This window comes from Rhinopithecus roxellana, chromosome 13 (genome assembly GCF_007565055.1).
Source record: "Rhinopithecus roxellana isolate Shanxi Qingling chromosome 13, ASM756505v1, whole genome shotgun sequence".
In the NCBI taxonomy this organism is placed as follows: Eukaryota; Metazoa; Chordata; class Mammalia; order Primates; family Cercopithecidae; genus Rhinopithecus; species Rhinopithecus roxellana.
This window is the reverse complement of record NC_044561.1, coordinates 27,816,998-27,835,038: the sequence shown is the minus strand read 5'-3', so window position 1 is coordinate 27,835,038 and position 18,041 is coordinate 27,816,998. Positions and strand designations below refer to the sequence as shown.

At 48.7% G+C, this 18,041-nt stretch overlaps 1 protein-coding gene across 2 annotated transcripts in view; it reads left to right on the top strand.

Annotated features, from left to right (window-relative positions):
• TBC1D22A (TBC1 domain family member 22A) overlaps window positions 1-18,041 on the top strand; it is a 424,627-nt gene that overhangs the window by 270,088 nt on the left and 136,498 nt on the right. The gene's annotated exons all lie outside the window — the stretch shown is intronic.

The following is an 18,041-nucleotide window of genomic DNA, read 5'->3' as shown; positions in this document are numbered from 1 at the left end:
GAAACCTGTTAACCGGCAAAAGTATCTTTCAGAAATGGAGGTGAAATCCGGGCTGTTTCAGACATACAAAAGCTAAAGGAATTTGTCACCAGGAGACCGGGATACCTGCATGACAAGCAATAGGTAAACCTGGAGGTGGAAGGAACATGGTCCTAGATGACCACGTGGACCTGCACAAAGATTGAGGAGTGCCCAGACTGGCAGCTCTAGGAATGCATTGAAACCTTTTTTCTAGTTATTGAAATATCTTCAGAAGCAATCAGATGGTTAAAGCAAACACAATAACAGTGTGCTGTGGGTTTCCTGACATACTCTACAGTGCGATGAAGATGGCAGGAGCACAGGCACCGGCAGGGAGAGATGGAAGTAGATCGTGGTAAGGCCCTCACACTGTGCTGCCTGTGAAGCTGGGTAATCATATCTGGAGGGAAACTGTGGTAAGGCAAGGACAGATACCGTAAGCCCTACAGTCGCCGCTAACATCACCAGACAGAGCTATGGCTAATAAGCTAACACAGGAGGTAAAGTAGATTATATAAAATACTCAATTAATATAATAGAAGGCTAAAAAAAGGAAAAGTGGAACAGAGAACAGATGGGAGAGTTGGGCCACAAATAGTGGTATGACAGGTTCTAACTCGGCCATGTCAGTAAGTGTGTTCAATGCAAATGATCTAAACACTTCAATTAAAAGGCAGATGTTGTCAGATTGCATTAAAATCAACACCTAACTATGTCCTTCACACGAGGGTTCTTTGGACTGAGGGTGGGAGAGGAGAAAGCAGCTCAGAACCAAAGCTCTGCAGGGGTTCCTTTCAGGTATTAAGCTGAATATAGTTTCCATACTTTGGGGCATGGTAGCTCAAACCCATAGCCCAGCACTTTGGGAGACTGATGCAGGAGGATTACTTGAGCCTAGGAGTTTGGGACCAGCTTGGGCAACATAGTGAGACCCCGTGTCTTTTAAAAAAAATTAGCTGGGCATAGTGTAGTGGCAGACATGTGCCAGTGGGCCCAGCCATGTGGGAGGCTGAGTTGGGAGGATTGCTTGAGCCCAGGAAGTCAAGGCTGTAGTGAGCCGTGATCATGCTGCAGCGTAGGTGACAGAGTGACACTCTGTCCCCTGTCTCAAAATAAAAGAAAAAAAAAAGCCCACAAATATGAAGACATATATATGTTTACACATAAAATAGTGGGAAAAGATATTTCATGCTAACACCAATCTAAAGAAAACGATAATGTCTATATTAATGGCAAAAAGATTTCAGAATATACTATCAAGTATCAAGAGGATCATTTCATGATAGAGTGGGTCAGTTAATCAATTGGACATGAATTTAAGTGTTTATGCATCTGATAAGACTGTATCAAAATATACAGCAAAATCAGATAAAAATGCAACAAGAAATGGACAGAGACATAGTCACAGAAGGAGATTTCGATCTTCTCTTTTCAGTAAGTGATAGAACAAGTAGAAAATCAGGATATATGAAGCTTGAAAACACTGTCAACAAACTTGACTTAATTGATTTTTATGGAAAATTTCAAGAGTGCACATTCTTTTTAATTTTGCACATGGAACATTTACCAAGATAGACCTTATTTTGGGCCATTAGAAAAGTCTCAATAAATCTTAAGGGATTCAAGAAACATGAAGTACTTCTTGTGTTCTCTGAGCACAATGGAATTAAATTAGCAATAATTAGTAAGATACCTGAGAAATCCTCAAATATTTCTAAATTAATTAACACACTTGTAAGTAACCCGTGGATCATAGAAGAAACAAAAGGGAAATGAGAAGGTATTTTGAAGTGAATGACAATAAAATCCAGCACTTCAAAATGTATGGGATGCAAAGGAGCAGTACTTAGAAATGCATAGGACTTCCCTTAGAGGGAAGCCTGGAGCACCAAGCAGTACTTCGAAATGTATAGGACTTCCCTTAGAGGGAAGCCTGGAGCACCAAGCAGTACTTAGAAATGCATAGGACTTCCCTTAGAGGGAAGCCTGGAGCACCAAGCAGTACTTAGAAATGCATAGGACTTCCCTTAGAGGGAAGCCTGGAGCACCAAGCAGTACTTAGAAATGCATAGGACTTCCCTTAGAGGGAAGCCTGGAGCACCAAGCAGTACTTAGAAATGCATAGGACTTCCCTTAGAGGGAAGCCTGGAGCACCAAGCAGTACTTAGAAATGCATAGGACTTCCCTTAGAGGGAAGCCTGGAGCACCAAGCAGTACTTAGAAATGCATAGGACTTCCCTTAGAGGGAAGCCTGGAGCACCAAGCAGTACTTAGAAATGCATAGGACTTCCCTTAGAGGGAAGCCTGGAGCACCAAGCAGTACTTAGAAATGCATAGGACTTCCCTTAGAGGGAAGCCTGGAGCACCAAGCAGTACTTAGAAATGCATAGGACTTCCCTTAGAGGGAAGCCTGGAGCACCAAGCAGTACTTAGAAATGCATAGGACTTCCCTTAGAGGGAAGCCTGGAGCACCAAGCAGTACTTAGAAATGCATAGGACTTCCCTTAGAGGGAAGCCTGGAGCACCAAGCAGTACTTAGAAATGCATAGGACTTCCCTTAGAGGGAAGCCTGGAGCACCAAGCAGTACTTAGAAATGTTTAGGACTTCCCTTAGAGGGAAGCCTGGAGCACCAAGCTGTACTTAGAGGGAGCCGTATAGTACTGAGTGTGTGAGAAGAGGCTGTACTTAGAGGGAGCCATATAGTACTGAGTGTGTGAGAAGAGGCTGTACTTAGAGGGAGCCGTATAGTACTGAGTGTGTGAGAAGAGGCTGTACTTGGAGGGAAACATATAGTACTGAGTGTGTGAGAAGAAGCTGTACTTAGAGGGAGCCGTATAGTACTGAGTGTGTGAGAAGAGGCTGTACTTGGAGGGAAACGTATAGTACTGAGTGTGTGAGAAGAAGCTGTACTTAGAGGGAGCCGTATAGTACTGAGTGTGTGAGAAGAGGCTGTACTTGGAGGGAAACGTATAGTACTGAGTGTGTGAGAAGAAGCTGTACTTAGAGGGAGCCGTATAGTACTGAGTGTGTGAGAAGAGGCTGTACTTGGAGGGAAACGTATAGTTCTGAGTGTGTGAGAAGAGGCTGTACTTGGAGGGAAACCTATAGTACTGAGTGTGTGAGAAGAAGCTGTACTTAGAGGGAGCCGTATAGTACTGAGTGTGTGAGAAGAGGCTGTACTTAGAGGGATACGTATAGTTCTGAGTGTGTGAGAAGAGGCTGTACTTGGAGGGAAACGTATAGTTCTGAGTGTGTGAGAAGAAGCTGTACTTGGAGGGAAACGTATAGTTCTGAGTGTGTGAGAAGAGGCTGTACTTGGAGGGAAACGTATAGTACTGAGTGTGTGAGAAGAGGCTGTACTTGGAGGGAACCGTATAGTTCTGAGTGTGTGAGAAGAGGCTGTGCTTAGAGGGAAACGTATAGTTCTGAGTGTGTGAGAAGAGGCTGTGCTTGGAGGGAACCGTATAGTTCTGAGTGTGTGAGAAGAGGCTGTACTTGGAGGGAAACGTATAGTTCTGAGTGTGTGAGAAGAGCGTATAGTACTAGAGTGTGGTGAGAAGAGGCTGTACTTGGAGGGAAACGTATAGTACTGAGTGTGTGAGAAGAGGCTGTGCTTCGAGGGAATCGTATAGTTCTGAGTGTGTGAGAAGAGGCTGTACTTGGAGGGAAACGTATAGTACTGAGTGTGTGAGAAGAAGCTGTACTTAGAGGGAGCCGTATAGTACTGAGTGTGTGAGAAGAGGCTGTACTTGGAGGGAAACGTATAGTACTGAGTGTGTGAGAAGAAGCTGTACTTAGAGGGAGCCGTATAGTACTGAGTGTGTGAGAAGAGGCTGTACTTGGAGGGAAACGTATAGTTCTGAGTGTGTGAGAAGAGGCTGTACTTGGAGGGAAACCTATAGTACTGAGTGTGTGAGAAGAAGCTGTACTTAGAGGGAGCCGTATAGTACTGAGTGGTGTGAGAAGAGGCTGTACTTAGAGGGATACGTATAGTTCTGAGTGTGTGAGAAGAGGCTGTACTTGGAGGGAAACGTATAGTTCTGAGTGTGTGAGAAGAAGCTGTACTTGGAGGGAAACGTATAGTTCTGAGTGTGTGAGAAGAGGCTGTACTTGGAGGGAAACGTATAGTACTGAGTGTGTGAGAAGAGGCTGTACTTGGAGGGAACCGTATAGTTCTGAGTGTGTGAGAAGAGGCTGTGCTTAGAGGGAAACGTATAGTTCTGAGTGTGTGAGAAGAGGCTGTGCTTGGAGGGAACCGTATAGTTCTGAGTGTGTGAGAAGAGGCTGTACTTGGAGGGAAACGTATAGTTCTGAGTGTGTGAGAAGAGGCTGTGCTTGGAGGGAAACGTATAGTACTGAGTGTGTGAGAAGAGGCTGTACTTGGAGGGAAACGTATAGTACTGAGTGTGTGAGAAGAGGCTGTGCTTCGAGGGAATCGTATAGTTCTGAGTGTGTGAGAAGAGGCTGTACTTGGAGGGAAACGTATAGTACTGAGTGTGTGAGAAGAGGCTGTACTTGGAGGGAAACGTATAGTTCTGAGTGTGTGAGAAGAGGCTGTACTTGGAGGGAAACGTATAGTACTGTGTGAGAAGAGGCTGTACTTGGAGGGAAACGTATAGTTCTGAGTGTGTGAGAAGAGGCTGTGCTTAGAGGGAAACGTATAGTTCTGAGTGTGTGAGAAGAGGCTGTACTTGGAGGGAAACGTATAGTTCTGAGTGTGTGAGAAGAGGCTGTACTTGGAGGGAAACGTATAGTACTGTGTGTGTGAGAAGAGGCTGTGCTTAGAGGGAATCGTATAGTTCTGAGTGTGTGAGAAGAGGCTGTACTTGGAGGGAACCGTATAGTACTGAGTGTGTGAGAAGAGGCTGTACTTGGAGGGAAACGTATAGTACTGAGTGTGTGAGAAGAAGCTGTACTTGGAGGGAAACGTATAGTTCTGAGTGTGTGAGAAGAGGCTGTGCTTAGAGGGAATCGTATAGTTCTGAGTGTGTGAGAAGAGGCTGTACTTGGAGGGAACCGTATAGTACTGAGTGTGTGAGAAGAGGCTGTACTTGGAGGGAACCGTATAGTACTGAGTGTGTGAGAAGAGGCTGTACTTGGAGGGAAACGTATAGTTCTGAGTGTGTGAGAAGAGGCTGTACTTGGAGGGAAACGTATAGTACTGAGTGTGTGAGAAGAGGCTGTACTTGGAGGGAACCGTATAGTACTGAGTGTGTGAGAAGAGGCTGTACTTGGAGGGAAACGTATAGTTCTGAGTGTGTGAGAAGAGGCTCTACTTGGAGGGAAACGTATAGTACTGAGTGTGTGAGAAGAGGCTGTGCTTGGAGGGAATCGTATAGTTCTGAGTGTGTGAGAAGAGGCTGTACTTGGAGGGAACCGTATAGTACTGAGTGTGTGAGAAGAGGCTGTACTTGGAGGGAAACGTATAGTACTGAGTGTGTGAGAAGAAGCTGTACTTGGAGGGAAACGTATAGTTCTGAGTGTGTGAGAAGAGGCTGTGCTTAGAGGGAATCGTATAGTTCTGAGTGTGTGAGAAGAGGCTGTGCTTAGAGGGAACCGTATAGTACTGAGTGTGTGAGAAGAGGCTGTACTTGGAGGGAAACGTATAGTTCTGAGTGTGTGAGAAGAGGCTGTACTTGGAGGGAAACGTATAGTACTGAGTGTGTGAGAAGAGGCTGTACTTGGAGGGAAACGTATAGTACTGAGTGTGTGAGAAGAGGCTGTGCTTAGAGGGAATCGTATAGTTCTGAGTGTGTGAGAAGAGGCTGTGCTTGGAGGGAAACGTATAGTTCTGAGTGTGTGAGAAGAGGCTGTACTTGGAGGGAACCGTATAGTTCTGAGTGTGTGAGAAGAGGCTGTACTTGGAGGGAAACGTATAGTTCTGAGTGTGTGAGAAGAGGCTGTGCTTAGAGGGAATCGTATAGTTCTGAGTGTGTGAGAAGAGGCTGTACTTGGAGGGAAACGTATAGTACTGAGTGTGTGAGAAGAGGCTGTACTTGGAGGGAAACGTATAGTTCTGAGTGTGTGAGAAGAGGCTGTACTTGGAGGGAAACGTATAGTTCTGAGTGTGTGAGAAGAGGCTGTGCTTAGAGGGAATCGTATAGTTCTGAGTGTGTGAGAAGAGGCTGTGCTTAGAGGGAAACGTATAGTTCTGAGTGTGTGAGAAGAGGCTGTGCTTAGAGGGAAACGTATAGTTCTGAGTGTGTGAGAAGAGGCTGTGCTTAGAGGGAAACGTATAGTTCTGAGTGTGTGAGAAGAGGCTGTGCTTAGAGGGAACCGTATAGTTCTGAGTGTGTGAGAAGAGGCTGTACTTGGAGGGAATCGTATAGTTCTGAGTGTGTGAGAAGAGGCTGTGCTTAGAGGGAACCGTATAGCATAGAGTGCATGGCAAGACGGCCGTGCTTAGAGGGAATCATATAGTACTGAGTATGTGAGAAGATGGCTGTACTTAGAGGGAAACGTGTAGTGCTGTGGAGAAGTGCAGACTGGTATCCATCGTGAACATAAATGTAAGGATCCTGAACAGATTTAGTAAATCAAATCCAGCAATACACATCCTGATGATGTAGGGTTTATCCTAGAGTGTGAGGCTGATTTTCAGTCAGTGTAATTCATTATTATTAATATATTTAAAAAGAAGGATAAACCCATAAAAATCATCTCTATACATGCAGAAAAAGCATTTGACACAATCCAGTATCCCCTCCCAATGAAAACTCTCAGTAAACAAGAATAGAAAGGAACTTTTGAAGCTGGATAAAGAGTATGTTCGATGTTTAAAGCTATAGCTGACATTATAGGAAAGGCTGTCAATGGAAAGCTTTACCCCCAAATCAGAAACATGGGACAGTGTTCCTTCCTTCCACTTCTGTCCGGTATGTGTGCTGAAGATTCTGGTGGCAGAAAGACAAAAACGTATATTCATTTATTTGTACATACATACAAGCATAAGTGGCATCCAGACCAAAAAGGAAGAAGTAAAACTCTCTGCTTTTGCAGAAAACATGATCATCTTTTTTGAAAGTCTGATGGCATTTACAAAAAAGCTACTAGAAAGAATAAGAGTTTATTTAGCAAGGGTTCAGGGTACAAGATTTACATACAATTTTTTTTTTTTTTTTTTTTGAGACGGAGTCTCGCTCTGTTGCCCAGGCTGGAGTGCAATGGCGCGATCTCGGCTCACTGCAAGCTCCAGCCTCCCGGGTTCACGCCATTCTCCTGCCTCAGCCTCATGAGTAGCTGGGACTACAGGCGCCCGCCACCACGTGTGGCTAATTTTTTGTATTTTTAGTAGAGACGGGGTTTCACCGTGTTAGCCAGGATGGTCTTGATCTCCTGACCTCGTGATCCGCCCGCCTCGGCCTCCCAAAGTGTTGTTTTTATATACTCACAGTGAGAAATGAGAAATTGAAATTGAATGAACAATACAATTTGTAATAGCATGAAAACGTGAAATATTTAGGGAAAACACTATGATATAATATGTAATAGGCCCGTACACTGAAAACTACAAAACAATGCAGAGAGAAATTAAAGATGACCTAATCACGTTCAGAGATCAGAAGACTCAAGAGTATTAAATGTCAGCTCTCACCAAACTGATCATACATTCTACTCAGTTGCAATCAAGATCCCAACATGCTTTTCTATAGAAATTGACAAGCTGGGCCGGGCGCGGTGGCTCAAGCCTGTAATCCCAGCCCTTTGGGAGGCCGAGACGGGCAGATCACGAGGTCAGGAGATCGAGACCATCCTGGCTAACATGGTGAAACCCCGTCTCTACTAAGAAATACAAAAAAAAAACCCAGCTGGGTGAGGTGGCGGGCGCTTGTAGTCCCAGCTACACGGGAGGCTGAGCCAGGAGAATGGCGTAAACCTGGGAGGCGGAGCTTGCAGTGAGCTGAGATCCGGCCACTGCACTCCAGCCTGGGTGACAGAGTGGAAAAAAAAAAGAAAAAAAAAAGAAAGAAATTGACAAGCTGATTTTTAAATTCATATGGAAATACAAAGTCCTTAGAATGCCTAAAACAACACAGACAAAGATGAACAAAGTTGAAGGACTTTGTTCACTGTTTTCTTTTTTTTTTGTTCACATTAGCCGATTTCAAGAATTATAAAGCTTCAGTAATCAAGACAGCATGGTGCTGCCATTGAGATAGACAAAGAGATCAATGGAATAGAAGACAGTGCTGAGAAATGGAACCATGCATATGTGCACAATTATTTCCAAAAAGGTACAAAAGAAATTCAGTGGCAAAGCATTTATTTGTTATGCATATAATCGTTACATATGTTGGGCAAATGAAGAAGTTCCAATTGAAAATTCACATCAGAGGAAGAAGTTTGAATTCATATTTTGTGCCACGTTAAAAACTTACCTCAAAATGAATCAGATACCTATGTTTTGTTTAGTTTTTTCAATTTCTTTTTATTTATTTAACTTTTTATTTATTTATTTATTTATTTATTTTTTTTTTAAGACAGAGTCTTGCTCTGTCGCCCAGGCTGGAATGCAGTGGCGCAATCTCGGCTCACTGCAAGCTCTGCCTCCCGGGTTCACGCCATTCTCCTGCCTCAGCCTCCTGAGTAGCTGGGACTACAGGCTCCGCCCCCGCGCCCGGCTAAGTTTTTTTTTTTTTTTTTTTGTATTTTTAGTGGAGACGGGGTTTCACTGTGGTCTCGATCTCCTGACCTTGTGATCCGCCCGCCTTGGCCTCCCAAAGTGCTGGGATTACAGGCATGAGTTAACTTTTTATTTCTATAGGTTTTTGGTGAACGGGTGGTATTTGGTTACATGAGTAAGTTCTTTAGTGGTGATTGGTGAGATTTTGGTGCACCCATCTCCCGAGCAGTATATACTGAACCCAATTCATGGTCATTTATCCCTCACCAGCTTCCCACCCTTTTCCCCTGAGTCCCCAATGTCCTTTGTGTCGTCGTTATGCCTTTGAATCCCATGGCTTAGCCTGGTGGGGGTGGGAGACCAGTCTTCTAAGTGAAGTAACTCAGAGACCTATGTTTAAAACCTAAAGTTGTAAAACTTCCGCAAGGAAACACAGAGCGTCTTTGTGTGACCTCAGGCTAGGCACACAAGATTTCTGGGAATAATGGCCAAACCCTCAGACATTAAAGACAGCTTAGACAAATAAATCAGATTTTACCAAAATTAGAATCTGCTCTTCAGATGATGCTGCTCTGTTAATATAATGAAAAGACAAGCTAAAGACTGGGCGAGCCTTCCAGAAGTGCGGGTTGTGACAGAGCCTAGGGCCAGGCCCGCCTTCTGGACTCTCCCTGTCTTGTCCAGCCCACTCCTTTTCCCTGGGCAGCTGTCGAACTGCGGGTTGCCTGTCCGTGGAGTGTAGTCAGGGCCCCTGGAGCTTCAGGCACCCTGGGACGTGGCTCTGTCACCTGCATTTTTAGAGGAAGTAAATCAGACTTTTTGTTGCCTCCTCCTATGAAAATGACCCTGTTTTGGAGGGGTTTGCTGAGTAGCTCACGAGCACATCTGTGAAGTGAAAATGATTTAATACCTCGTTGCTTCAATTCCATGTAGCTCTAGAAGAAGTTGTATTTTAGATTATGTTACTGTCAAAAAAATAGACCTCAATACCTCTCTAGAGATGAAAAGATTGCGTGTTGTGGTGTCAGATAAACATCATTTCTTTACAGCCTGCCAGGAGGCTTTATTTCATTCTGCGCTCATGTTTGCTGAGGTTCTGAGAATGAGTGGTCGCGTTCCTGTCCCTTGGTCCCTGTCCCTCACGGCCCAGGAGTGAACCTGGTGTGACCTCTTTCTGGGGTTGTACTGGCGGCCACTTCGGTCTCACCTGCCTGTGTATGCTTAGCTGTGTCTTGGGTCTGACCTGTCTTCAGCCCCGTCCTTGTGTTGAGCTTGTGAGAAGACAGTTGTGTGGCACGACCTTGACATTAAATTGAATGGTGGAGAAGTTATCTTGAGGGAATGTGTTTGCAGTTTGGCCTCTGCCTTGCAGTCTGGTTGGATCTCAGCCCTCAGGGCCATTTGGTGATGGTGGGAGCATTCTGTTTGCCCCCCATGTGGGACACCACCGCACAATCCTGACGCTAACGTCCCAGAGTTGGTGTCAGACCTACAAGCCAAGGGCTCAGTCCTCAACAAGACCACCCTCGCTTCAGATGCCAGCCGCACCTCAGTGGTCCCCAGGCCACCTGCACGTCTGCCCAACTGGCTGTAAATTCAGTGGTGTCCATGACATGCTCAGGTTTGATGATTCATTAGAATGGCTCATGGGACTCAAGAAAGCCAGTTATTATGATTCCAGTTTTATGTACAGGTTGGGAGGACCAGCCAAATGTGGAGAAGCATGGGACAAAATCTGCAAGAGTCCCGGGGACACAGCACTCCCATACCCCTCCCCATGGGGCCAGGGGATGCAGAGCTCCCATACCCCTCCCCATAGGGCCAGGGGGCTAACTCTCCTGCCATAGCCATATGTTCGCCAACAAGAAAGCCCCTCAGAGCTTGGTTCATTGCAGTTCATTGCATTGGCCAGATGACTGAACGGTGCCAAGCTTGGTGCCCAAGCTCCCTCCTCTTTCCTCCCTTCCCCTCACCCAGGCTCACCTGACTCTACAACCTGAGGCCTTAATGTGCTCACTGGTGTCCAGCCCAGACTCGGCTGCTGCCCAGAGGAGACCTGCCGGCAGCCTGGATCTTGGCCAGGGCTCCTGGCTGCCGCTCCTGGGGCAGGGATGGCAGGAGCCCTGCCTGTTTGCCTGTAGGGATTTGCCAGTGAGTGTCCCGTGCCGGGAAGGTGGAGTTGTGGGTCCATGATCCTGCTGCTCTGCCTTGAGTCCCATCTCTCTCCCCTGTTCCCTTCCAGCTCAGGCCCTGCTGTCCCATCGGAGGCCTTGGTGAGCGGCCACAGTGCTCTGTCTTGAGCTGTCAGCCCCAGACTGCTTCCCCCACAGAGTTGGCTGGGCTGGGGCTGCTGCTCATCCTTGGTCTGAACCTTTCCCTCCTTCTGCCCTCCCTTGGCAGTGAGCGGCTCTTGGTGTTCTGGCTGGTGAGCATGACTGGACCCTGCTTGTTGGGGACCTGGCTTTTCCAGCTGTCCGCGACGTCAACCAAATGCAAATGAGAAAGGAGGTGGACTCAGAGCGAGGGGCCTCTTGGTGCGGAGGGGCCCTGCTCACTGTCAGTGGCTCTTGCTTTTGTTCTTTTTTATCTTTTTAACCGATTAGAGAATTGAAATCTTCCCCAAAAATCAAAGCCTATTCATGGCTGTCCCAGCCAAAGCGTGATGTATTTGTGTCTGTTTTCGGCTTTGCGCAGGGGGTTGAAAGATTTTCTTTGTCAGGTGTCTAAGTGTGAGCAATTGTGCTGTTCCTCGGGCCATAAATCTGCGTAGTGTCTGGTCCTGCATAAACAGTATGTTTTTCATGCCAAGTCAATGGGATACGTGTTTTTTCCTTTTTAGCATAAATCCTGGGACACAATGTGTTTGCATAATTTATTTTTATTTTTAATCAAGAAGACAAGATGTTTCAGCAGAATTTTCGGTCTGTGGATCTGCTGTTTAAAGTGCTGAGAAAAGTGTTCAACAAATATTGTGGTTGTTTCTCCAGCTTGCCAATATGACACATCTCTTCCTGGTGACTTTACAACAATAACATTGCCTTGCCCTGCCACATAAGGGCTTTATGGAAAAACCTTTTCAGCCTGACATATGACAATAATTACCCCTGCCTGCTCATTCATTGTAGGTATACTCTTATTTCCAGTGAAATGGAAATTTCAAATTCAGAATTATTGCCAACCAAATTACCTTTATCAGTGAAAGAGCATCTGCTTGCAATTACTTATAAAATAAGAAAAATGAATCCTTTCGGCATGTGCATTTGCAGCTTTGATGTGTATAAATTGGAAGTAATGCCTGGAGTTTAGCAGCCCATCCTTCACCGTGCCCAGACGGGAGGAGGCTCGCCTGCTGGGGATGCACGTCCAGGGTGTGAGGCCCTGGCTGGCTGCGCCCACCCCCTTCATGACCCGCTGTCAAGAGAAGCCACGGAATCGTGGTAGGTGACCACTTCCGTGTGAAGAAGGACACTGCCTGGTGCCTTCAGGTTGGATGTCCCGTGGGCTTCAGAATCAAGCCGGCTTAGCCAGGCTGTGTTGGGTGACCCAGCGTAGCACTCGCCACGGAGTCCCTCGCTGTGGCCCCCATGGCCTTGTGCTGTACCTGCTGTCGCCTCCGGGTGGGTGTGGATTTTGCCTTTTCTCTCCTTTCAGGAGTTCGAGGTCCTGTGTCAGGCCGAAGGCACTCAGGACTCAGAGAGCTTGTGATTTGGATGCAGTGCACAGCTTGGAGCCTGAAGGCTGGATTGCCTTTTCCCTTTGCTACAGGCTGCTGAGTCCCCGGCGGGCAGAAACAGGCCTTGTCTTCCTGTAGCTTTTCCTTCAGAGGCAGCCCTGGGAATTGGAGGCCCCTGGTAAATCTTTCCTTAAGGAACCAATGAAGGAGGAGCCTCTCGTCCTGGAATGGCCTTGCCTGTGCTCTTGTGAGGTTAACACTGTCTGGTTTTCTGGTTAATTCCTCGTGACTGGATGTTCTTGCAGATGTCCGGGGCTTTGCCCTGAGGAGGGTGGGTGACTGTGCCCAGGGCGCAGGTGCCCAGAGACGCAAGGGTGGGTCCATGCTTTGCTCCGGCGGGGTCATTTTGAGGGGACAGAGTGGGGCAATCCTCAGGCCCATTTTGGCTCAGCCACCTCCTTGCGTGCACCTTTGGACAGGTCCTCTCACCTGCCTCACCTCACAGGTGCGGGGCCAGGGTCCCCAGGGTCAGGGTGTGAGACGCGTGGCCCCCTTCAGGAGCTGTGTAGCGGGAGTTCTGTGCGGGTCAGCCGGCCGTTGTGCTCTGGCTGGAATGGGCTCCTTCTCCTCAAGTCAGCCTCCCTCAGGGAGGGGCTGAGGTCTTGGTGGTCTCTGTGCTTTCCACCCCACAGTCCCTGCAAGTGGGTTAATTTGTACTCCGTTTAGTTACCACAGTGACAGGCGTTCCAGAAATATTGATATGTGTTTAAACTTTCAAGTCTGTTTCTTGCCAGTTTGTGTTGGAAAGGTATCGCCTGCCTCCCAGGCCTATGGTAGAGTTGTCTGTTTTCCCAGGTGGGGACATGCCGAGCCCCGTCGCAGGTGGGCTACTGCTGCTCTAGGCAGATCACAGACCAGCCGGTGAGCCGCGGCTCCTCTTCTGCGTGTGACTCTGTGGTGCGTACCATCCCCAGCAGTCACCTCGTCCTCATCCATGGCAGAGGCCGCCCTGGGTGCCAGGCTGCCCGGTTAACAAACGTGTGCCATGCACACATCACACGTGATGGGCCATGGCCTGCCTTAGTGCTGGTCTGTGAGCCCAGACAAAGTCCCTGCCCTCGAGGAAGTCACAATCTAGAGGATAAAACCCTCTGGCAAGTCCCACCCACACCAGGTCCCCGAGGCTGGGTCCAGGGCCTGGCCCGGGGAGTGCTTGGTTGAGAGCCCTCATCATACACTGGGCTTGGTTCTCACTGTATTCGTGCCTGGAGTGAGAGGAGAGACGGAGTGGATGCGAACACACACCCGAAGGGAAGAACGCCCAGGCTCTGTAGAGCGCTGTCTGAAGTTACCTGAAGCCTCCTGTGTAAAATGTGGGCTCAGCACTTGTGTCCTGGTGATTAGCCTGTGACTGTCCCACTGCTGCCTTGTACATTGGGGCCCTGCCCTGGCAGCATTGGAGAACCTTCAGAACAGTGGCCAGACAGGGATGCGCAGTGTGGCCGTGTGTCCCAGGAGGCCCCAGGCTGCTGACTTCAGCTCATCTCTATGGCAGAACTTCATTCACGCCGGTGCAAGGCGGCACCCACTTGCTGCAGCCCAGATGTCCACACGAAACTGTGGACTGCGAGTGGCCAGCGAAACCAGGTGCCACCTGCCAGGCCAGTTACTGCCCTGGAGCGTTCCTTTCACACGGCCCTGCCAGGCCACCCTGTGTGTCCCCTCCTTCCTCAGGCGCTGTGTTTTGGGCAGTGATTTTCCTCTGGAGCTGTCGCTGTTGTCCTGGCTGCTCTTCCCGAAGTGGTCAGCTTCATGGAAGCTCATTGAAGAATGACCTTTGTTTAGTAAAAAAATGTGCAAAAGAGCCTTGTTGAGTAAATGGAGTCATTTTCTAAACAGCTGGTTTTACGTGTTCATCAGACTGGAATTCCACGTGTCAATGGGGCAGCAGAGGATGGTAGCAGCCCGGGCGGACTTCCGCCTTCCGAGGGTTACGGGCAGAGGTCGGGCCTGGCTGGTGGAGCCCCCTCAGGGCTTCGTAGAACTTTCTATTGGTTTAGTTTTGTAGCTGCAGATTAACTTCAGGTTAGAAATGATTCTGTAAGTTCTTTGAAAAAACGTCATATTCTAGGGTGTGGCTGGAAAACTCCTCGCTGTTGCCGTGTTGAGAAATAGAAGTAAAAGAGGAGGACGGCCAGGCTGGGAATGTGTCCTGTCTTCCAGTTACCAGTCTGCTCTCTGTACTCATTCGTTCATCACAGTCACCTGACAGACACTCACAGACACTCAGTTGTGTGTACTGGGGGCCAGGGAAACAAAGGCGACACAGACCTGGACCCACACCTGACCAGCTCACACCCCAGAGTGGGCAGATGCCCTGAGCGCTTATGCCCCTTTCGTGATAAATGCTTCCATAGAGGTGTGTATAGAACCAAGAAGAAGGGAAGACTCACAGCGTGGGGTGTTTCTGGAAGCATCTAGGAGTTTTGATGTCCAGGTAGCCTCGCACTGGGCAGAGACAGGTGCCCTGGTGGAAGGCTGCCATGAGGGTGAGCCCGGGACATGGGGAAGCCTGCATGGTGGCGTGGGTGTTGATGGTTACCTGGTGCCACTGCAGGAGGCACGGCGTTGCAGGGGAGGGCAGCGGTGAAGGCCAAGGAGGGAGTGGGGGTCTAGTGCCTTTCTGAGGCACTCTTAACTTCATTCTGGGGGCCAGTGTCTCTTCGTCTGTGGGCCATTTGTGGGGATCCTGAGACACCTCCTGGCACCCCCTTTGGTCTCTCCATCCCCCGACGGAGCCGTGAGGTTAAATTCTGCCGGGGCTGCAGCCTCAGGGGTCCCCGGGCAGCACTGCTTTGTTCCCTCCACTCGTCCTGCTGTCCTTTACTTATGAGATTGTGGGAACCATTTCTTGGTAGTGAAATTAGTTTTATTTAAAAAAATAAATGTCTTTAATAAAGCACCAGCGGATTAGAAGGAAGCTGTTAAGTGAGCAACGTGCTGGCGCCGCCTCTGGACCTGCACTGCAGCCCTCCCCTCCCTCGGTGTGGAGCTCCTGGAGCGGGTGTCCTGCCTGAGCCACTGGGACCTGACCTTCCTGTCTCTGGGAGCCTGCATGGTGCCACGTCCTCGTGTGACCTGCCCTCTGAGGCATTCCCAGTGCAGAGGTGTCACTGGCACGTCAGCATCTTCTCCAGAGTCTCTGACATCCCACCTGGAAGAGTCTGATTGAGAGAGTCGAGATGAGAATCTGTATTTTAACAGCTCCTGTGGTGATGAGGATGACGAGGAGGGGGAGGAGGAAGATGAAGACACGATGATGTCCAGCCCTGTTTGGGAATCCCTGGGTCACTGCCAAGTCCACTGCACCCTGGTGTCAGGCCCTCCTCGCCCCCAAAGCAGGCCCATGCGTGTCCCTCGGCTACTCCGGGCCTGGCTCCTCAAACGTTTCTAGCCCAACACCTTTCAGAAGTGCTCCACGGCACGGGAGGCAATCCCTGGCCTACGTGCTGGGGACTTTGGACGATGGAGCTCGAACGGGCCCAGTACAGAGATGAAATTTCATTGAAATCGCGATTTTATCCTAACAACTCATGATGATAATTGACTTTATGGCATATTATGCGTTGGTTTTGGTTTCAATACACAAATAACATTTTCAGTCGCTCAGCGTAAACTGTCCTTGCTGCTTGCGGGTGACCCTCTTTGCTTGCAGCCAACTGTGGCACTGATGCGTCAGACTCCCTGAGTCATCAGGCACCTGCGTTCCCAGCCACTCATCCACCCAAATGTTCCACCTCTGAAGCTCTCATGGGGGCAGGGGAGACAGGTGGGCTTGCTAATGAAGAAGTGTGGGCGTCTATGGCTAAGTGTGTGTGGTGTGCGCCAGACCTCTTCATAAAGCAAAAAGCAGACCAACCCCCCCGCTGTAGCAACTGAGTATCTGAGCAGATGCCATCTGGAGGAGCCGCCCTGTGGGCTGCTCTGCGGCCAGGGACCCCCACCCCCGCCTGCCTCCTGGTCCTGCCTGGCCTGCTTGTACCTGCTTTCTGCAGGTCTGGAGCCCTGGGTGCTCAAGTTTGTTACTGCAGAGGCAGCGCACAGTGGTGGGTGTGTGCGTGGGTGCCTCTGGGTCCAGGCAGCCTCCTGGAGGGCATTCCCTTGGGCCGTGGGCAAGGCAGTCCAGTCTCCCTGGTGACTTACCCCCAGGCTGGTCCCTGGGGCTCAGAAGGGAGCCTTTGCTGTTCTGCTCCGCCAAATTGTGCAGTTTCCACAATTAATTATTCATGTCATGTTGGAATGAAAGGGAAGCCCAATAGCTCACATGACAGTCTGTTCTCTTTTCTTTTCTTTTATGGGGGAAAAACACAGGGTCTCCGTCTCTCGTCCAGGATGGAGTGCAGTGGCGTAATCTCAGCTCACTGCAGCCTCGAACTCCTAGACTCGAGCAATCCTCCTGCCTCAGCCTTCTGAGTAGCTGGGACTACACACCACCACATTTTTTCATGTTTTTGTAGAAACAGGGTCTCACTTTGTTGCCCAGGTGGATCTCAAACTCCTGGCTTCAAGCAGTCTTCCCACCTCAGCCTCCCAAAGAGCTGGGATTACAGCTTTTGTGCCTGGCCACATTCTCTTATCTTTCCACAGGAAAATAATTTCCATAATGACATCCAAATATGATGTCCTATATCCTCCTCATCCCCTAGATTCTAGGCCTATATAAAATAAATCCTACTTCCAAAAAATATTTTTTAAATATCTGAAAATAACTATAATCGCAAGTCTCTTTTAACCAAGCAAAATAATTAATTATTCACTGTCATGTTGGAATGGAGTATGTGTTGCTGTGTCTACCCCACGGTGTGAACCAAAGCCTCGTCCTGCAGGCGTCCCGACACCCAGCCCTACAGGAGCCCTGCCCCAGCACGTTTGCTGTGGTCAGCTGAGGACAGCAGTGGTTTAGGGAAGGAGGGCGACAGTGAGGACAGAGACAGCAAAGGGACCAGCTGCCATCACAGCAGGGTCCCATCATGGGACCAGAGCTGCCCGTGCTTTTCCAGGGCCAGTCTAGTGGCGCCTGCTTGGAAACCAGCCCCTCTTCTTAGGTGAGGGCAGCTCCCGGTCCTGTGGCCCTGAAGTTCAGGCTGGCACTCGCATGTCCTGGCAGAGCTCCTGGTCCGTCAGGTGGAGGGCATTGCAGGATGGACCCTCCTGTTCCTCTTCCTTCTGTTTCTCGCTTGTTGCTGAAATATTGCAAGTTACCAGGGACTTGAGTAAAACAAACCAGTAAACAGAACAGTAGCTTTTCTCTGGCATTTGTTTATATGCCATTTCTAGAACTTTCTTTGAGGGAATGGTGATCCCTGTGAAGTAGTTTCCAGGTCTCTTCTCAGGACAAACCAGGGTCAGGTAAGTGTGGAGAGAAGGAAGGTGTAACTTGGAAGTAGGGTAAGGAAGTGAGCTGCAGAAAGAAGGCTCTCGGCTGCCCTCGGGTGCACCCACATTTTAAAAACCAAGGATCCGCTGTCTGGCTCAGTTGGGCAATAATTAGTAATGATTATTTGTTTTTATAAAGCAGCAACCATTCTTCTAGGCCCTTTAGAGTAGGACTTCATGGACAGAATGTTGGAAAGAGGAGCATAGACACCATGATTGCCGGGATTTTGCCTCCAGGAGTGACACCTCCAGGACTCAGCAGGGGATGAGGCAGGGAGCACAGGGTC